General features: G+C 26.7%; 1 pseudogene; it reads left to right on the top strand.

Annotated features, from left to right (window-relative positions):
- The first annotated feature begins 4,340 nt into the window (after positions 1 to 4,340).
- Positions 4,341 to 5,582, top strand: LOC114075116 (annotated as a pseudogene).
- The last annotated feature ends 1,496 nt before the right edge of the window (positions 5,583 to 7,078 follow it).

The raw sequence follows: 7,078 nt of genomic DNA, 5'->3' as shown, positions 1-7,078 counted from the left end.
GGAAAATGAAAAATATACACAAATAGAATATGTCGATTATGATTTAGAAAGCGAAGATAGTATATATGAAATATCAGAAAATGAAATAGATAATGACAAAGAATTAGAATCAGATAATGAACTCTATAATATAGATGACTGAAGCAGATATACAAATCATATATATCATATATACAAGAAAACATTATGTCCGCCTACGTGGCACCACCACAAATCAGAATTCCCATTTAAATTTATTTATTTCCAAAACTAGCCTTCCCCTTTCAAGAAAAATTGTGACTTTTGTGAAGAGTTGCGATTTTAATGAAGATATGTGACTTTTATGAAAAGTTTTGACTTTTATAAAAAGTTGTGACTTTTATGAATGGTTACGACTTCTATGAAGAGTTGTGAGTTTTATAAAAAAATGCAACTTTTACGAAGAGTTGCAACTTTTATGAAGAGTTGCAACTTTTATATCAAAAGTTGTAACTTTTCTGAAAAGTTCTGACTTTTATGAAGAGTTGCGACTTTTAAGAAAATTGTGACTCTTATGAGAGGTTGTGACCTTTCCAAATGGTTGCAACATTTTCAAAGAGTTGTGACATTTCCGATAAGGCACAATAAATTTATACTCATTCTACCCTCTGTTATCTATAAATAGAGGGATTTTCTGCCAATATTATTTTTTTCCATTGGATAGTTGAATTCAATTACATTGATTAAGCTTCTTATAATGTTTATTTCATTCCTAGAAGTTTTCCCACTCCTATTTCATGGAGCTTAATCTTTACTATAAGTCGTAGTGATTCGTGTAAGTATGACAACTCTTTTAGCTATTTTGGTGACATTTTTCTTTTAACAATGTTAAAAGTTACACAGAAAATGATTGAAAATTGATCTTCTCTTATGTCCCTTTCTACAGGTGTCTTCGTATGAACAAAGAAAATTGATTTTGATTTCAATGTCACGTTACTAATCTTGCACCTCTAATTCCACAACTCATAACGTTGTTCAAATGGTTGAATTTATTACAGTTGGTCTTTTCGTAAACAAAACTTTTATTTATGTCACTATTGTAGTTTTTTTTGCTATAGAGAAATCGAATTAAAATGCATTAATTAAACTTCAAATAAACCTTTTTCATTCCTCATTTTTCATGAAACTTAATCATTATTGTAGGTCATATTGCCGAATAATCATATGTAATTTCAATAAAATGTCCAATCCCGTGCGAAGCACGGGTAATTTACCTAGTAATAAATAAAGAAGAATGTCAAGATGAAGAAACTTTAGGACAAAAAATAATATTTGATAATAGTATATTTGAACAAATAAAAGGAAAAGAATTAGATGTAAGTGTAGAAAAAATATTAGAAGTACCAAAAATAAAAAATTGGTTTAAAAGACAAAAAGAAGAATATTATGTAGTAAGCCAAAGAGAACATATCGTAGATTGTAAGTATACCAAAGGAAAAGCTAAAATACCAATAATAAATAAGAGAATTATTAATAAAGAAATACAAGAAATAAATTCAAAAAAACCAATTAAATATGTACATTTAGGAGGAACTGAAATATTAATAAAAGCATGTTTTAGAGAAGGAATAGATACACCTATAGAAATATATTTAGCAGAAGATAGAATAATACAACCTATAGAAAAAAGTATAATAAGTGGCAGTAAAAGGTAATTTAATATACCAAAAATTCAAATTTATAATAAGTGTTAATTACTTAGTAGCAATTAATGACAGAAACATCGATAAATCATTAGTATTGTATTGGAAAATGTCAGGAATAGAGCTAGCACCTGGAAGTAAAATATTTACAGCCAGATGTAAAAATTTATATGTTTTAACAACAAAAAATAAAATAACAGCAAAAAATAAAATAAATAAAATAAAAATAGAAAACCCCTTTGAAAAAATAGTTACGGTTATAGATAATAATGACTATAGTTATAACGAAATTGATATAGAAGAAGATTTAGAGATAGTACAAGAAAGACTAAGCACATCAAAAAGAATAAATAATAATGATATACCACAAACATCATCAAAAATGAGTACTTCCAATAGTTCCAAAAGAATAAATATAATTCCACAAAAATTAATAGAAGAAGAAATAAAACCACACCATTATTATATAACAGGAATAATGGAACTAAGAAAATATTTAATACTAATAAATACAGGACAAGAAGAAAGCTATATTACAAGAGAGTTAGTAATGGAAGATAAAATAATAACTACGGAACACTCATGTCCAGAATTACCAAAAGTATTAATAAAAATTGAAGAGACAACGGAACAAGAAATAATAATTGGAGGTATATCAATGATAATAAAATCTAAAATATATCAAGGAAATGAAAATATAACATTAGGAATAAAATGGCTAGAACAAGTAAAACCATATAATATAGAGGATAAACAACTAACGATAAATTATCAAATAAAAAAGTCATAATCAAAAGGACTTTAATATAAAAAATATATATGAAAATATAAATACTCGCGAAGATAATAATAGAAGGATATTATAACAGATATTATATACCAACGATAGATACAGGAGCAAAGGCTAATATATGTAAATACAATTGTTTACCAGAAGAAAAATGGGAAAAGTTAAAAAAACCAATAGTAGTAACAGGATTTAATAATGAAGGAAGTATGATCACATACAAGGCAAAAATTATAAAAATACAAATATGGAATAAAATATTAACTGTAAACGAAATATATAATTTTGAACTAACAACAAAGGATATGTTATTAGGAATGCCATTTTTTGAAAATTATATCCACATATAATAACAAAAACACACTGGTGGTTCACAACACCATGTAAACAAAAGATAGGAGCAAGAAGAGTAGGTAATAAAAGAAGAAGAACAACATAATGGATTAAAGGCTGTGAAAAAATTACACAAACATTAGAAAATATAAAAGAAGAAGACCCTAGAATAGAATTAATTATATTTTCCTTAGATAAAGTAAAAATAATCCAAGAAAAATTAGAATTATTGTATGACAAAGATCCTTTACAAGGATGGGAAAAACATAAAAACAGAAGTTAAAATTGAACTGATTGATGAAAATAGAATAATAACACAGAAACCATTAAAATATAATTTTAATGATTTAAATGAATTTAAAATACATATAAGTGAATTACTAAAAAATGGATATATACAAGAAAGTAATAGTAAACATACAAGTCCGGCATTTATTGTTAATAAATATAGTGAACAAAAAAGAGGAAAAAGTAGAATGGTAATTGATTACAGAAATTTAAATGCAAAAATTAAAACATATAATTATCCAATACAAAATAAAATATTAAATATAAGACAAATACAAGGATATAATTACTTTGGTAAATTTGATTGTAAATCAGGATTTTATCATTTGAAATTAGAAGAAGAATCTAAAAAACTTACAACATTCACAGTACCACAAGGATTTTATGAATGGAATGTATTACCATTTGGATATAAAAATGCACCAGGTAGATTTCAACATTTTATGGATAACTATTTTAAACAACTAGAAAATTGTGTAGTATATATTGATGATATGTTATTATATTCTAAAACACAAGATGAATACATAAGATTATTAGAAAAATTTATACGTATAATACAACACTAAGGAATAAGTTTAAGCAAAAAGAAAGCAGAAATAATGAAAAAACAAATAGAATTCCTAGGAATACAAATAGATAAAAATGGAATAAAAATGCAAACACATATAGTACAAAAAATAATAACCTCGAATGAACAATTAGATACAAAAAAGAAATTACAATCCTTTTTAGGATTAGTTAACCAAGTATGAGAATATATACCAAAATTAGCAGAAAATTTAAAACCATTACAACAAAAACTAAAGAAAGACGTAGAATATCATTTTGATAATAGAGATCAAACACAAATACAAAAGATAAAATTATTATGTAAAACATTACCGAAATTATATTTTCCGGATGAAGATAAAAAATTATTTACATAGTAGAAACTGATGCAAGTAAGAAAAGTTATGGAGGAGTATTAAAATATAAATATAATAATAATAATATCAAATATCACTGTAGGTATTATTCAGGCACATATACAAATACGGAAATAAAATGGGAAATAAATAGGAAAGAATTTATTTCAGTATATAAATGTTTATTAGCATTTGAGCCATATATTGTATATAACAAATTTATTGTAAGAACAGATAACACACAAGTAAAATGGTGGTTAACCAGAAAAATACAAGATTCAGTAACAACGAAAGAAATTAGAAGATTGGTATTAAATATATTAAACTTTACATTTACAATTGAAGTAATAAAGACTAATAAGAATGGTGTTGCAGACTACTTATCAAGACAAAGCTACTCAGATTGAGAACAAAAATGAAGACACAATTGAAGAGCTACTCAAAGCCATTACTACACTTTGTACTAAAGTGGACAGTATGGACAATGAGATACAAAAGCTAAAGGCTAATGAAGATAACCTGAAGTCTAAAGCTAATATAAGTCAGCAGCATGACTATAAAAATGCGGAGCTACGTCGATCGAAAGACGGTAAAATTCCAGAGATAAAAGGAGACGATGGGAAACTCCCTAAAACCCATAATGTTTGTTTTAATACAGCTGCAGGTACAAGCAGAAAAGTTAGTGAAAAACCACGAAATACAAACTTAAACCAGTTATTTATAAAACCATTTACCCAAAATACACAAAAACAAATACGCACAGAACCACAAACTTCTACATACGCAGTTATTAAACAAAGTGATAAAAAGAGATACAATTACATCACACAATCGTATATTGAAAACATATATAAGATCAAAACATTTTGAAATTTAAACCCCAGATCCACACAAACCAAAAACCCAAATGAAGATTATATAACCCAAAAACTACAAGGATATAATAGATTGATTGCACAACCTAAAACTAGTTCAAACTTAGTTAAAACATGTTACAGCTATAGATTACTAAGTACCGTATACACATATGATGGAGGAGAGATAAGTGGAATACCAGAATTATACAAAGCGTTCGTCACATACAAAAGAGTTACCAAAGGAAATTTATTTTATATTAAGTTTTATACAGCGCCGGCTGAGATATTATATGTAGAAATCAAGTCACCAATTCAAGTTATAAAGATAGGTTTGACCAAGGATATGATAATACCAGAAGATATAGAAAAACAGGCTTAAATACCAAAGATAGAAATACCAAACTTTTATGCAAATAAAAGGATAATCGGTATATCAACAATTATACAAGAACTAGCTAGTAATTATTTAAACGACATTGCTATTAGGAGTTACTATGCAAGAGACCAAGCTATGATATATTCAAATTCAAGAGAATTAATAAGAGCAGATATGGATGAAGTCCAGCGATGGATTTTATCATTATTAAAGCCAGAGGAACAACCTACCACAAGAGCATTAAAGAAAGAATTTATTTCAGAAGACTTATTAATCAGATATTGTAAACTTATTGGACACAAATACCCAGATCACAGATGTTCCAAATGTAATGGAAAAGATAATATTATACCAGATGTTGATTTGGAGTAAAAGCGAAAGAGATAAGCAAGATAAGATAAAAAAGCTATGATGACAAGACAAAAGAAGAAAAAGACGTAAAGAAGATGGCCGACTAAGAGATAAGAATTGTTGAAATATAAAAGCAAAGATAAGATTTTTCAAAGATAAGATTCCTTTGAAGATAAGGTTTTACTTTTTATTAGCCAATGTATAGCGGCTATTTGTAATGTTTTTATTTTAAGTAATAAAGTAAATAGTAGTGGTAGTAAAGTATACAGTAGACACACTTATGTGCATGCTTAGAATTTAGTATATATAGATTGCCAAATTGTAAATGAAAGGTAGGCAATGCCAAACAACAGTTTGAGTTAATAAACTCTCTCAAAATACAAAAAACTCTCTCAAAGATATAAACTAAGCTAAACATATGGAGAAATCGGAAATCCAATCAGATATTTCAGATAGCATGACAAATCAAGAGGCAAAGGTATATTGTTTAATAGATATGCAGAACTAATTTCATATATTCCTGAATATCATATATATGATTGATTAAATTTATGTTAGTTATTATATACAAGAAATATTAGAATCATGAATTCTAGTTTGCTAGTAAACGGGAAACAGGGAGAAAAGTGCTAGACTATGCCATCCCACAGTGGAAGCCGGTAGGCGAGGGATGCCGTTAGGGGAGTACACAAGGTTGAGGCGCTGATAAGCAGTAATTATTCCCTAAAGTACGATGCTAGTAGTGACCGGAAAACATGATAATGGTACTCTAGTTTATAATAAACTAATATGAATTTAATTGCATTATGATATGATAGGAAGGAATAATTGAAAGCAAACCTGCATAAATAAATAAAAATGATTACAATATATGATGAAATAAGAAGCTATAAAACATTGATTTTATATATACTTAAAGATACAAAAATTGATGACATAAAAAGAGTTATATGGGAAAAAACATTTGAGTATGATTTAGAAGATATATTAAATCAAAAGTGGTATGAAATAGATTTACAAGAATTAGATATAAAAAGAATAGATATATATGATTTAGAACTAGAGTCAGATTAAAATGAACTATGAATATCTAAAATATTGGATAGAAACCATGGAAAAAATAAGATTATTAAATTATTTAATACAAAAGAATTTACATATGTATCAAAGAACCCAAGATATTTCATATATAGAATATATAATAAACAATCTTGAAGAAATAATTAGATTAAAACAATTATCAGAGGAAATTTATAATAAAATATATTTTACTCTACAATACATATATATTAATTTACGATGAACGTATGATGAATTCCGCACAAAGATAAAACAAACAGTAAAAGTGATAATTTCATAAGAATGTGATCTAAACAATCATAAAAATGGATGACTGAAGATTAATGGTAACTGTCTTAATAAAAAAGAAAACAATTGATCATATTAAAAGTTCCGACCACTAGTTAAGTCATTTCCAAGCATTACTCCAATTATCAACTCCGACATAATAATGAGTT

Source organism: Solanum pennellii, chromosome 1 (assembly GCF_001406875.1).
Source record: "Solanum pennellii chromosome 1, SPENNV200".
NCBI lineage: Eukaryota > Viridiplantae > Streptophyta > Magnoliopsida > Solanales > Solanaceae > Solanum > Solanum pennellii.
The sequence above is the reverse complement of the archived record's forward strand: the minus strand, read 5'-3'. Positions and strand labels throughout refer to the sequence as shown.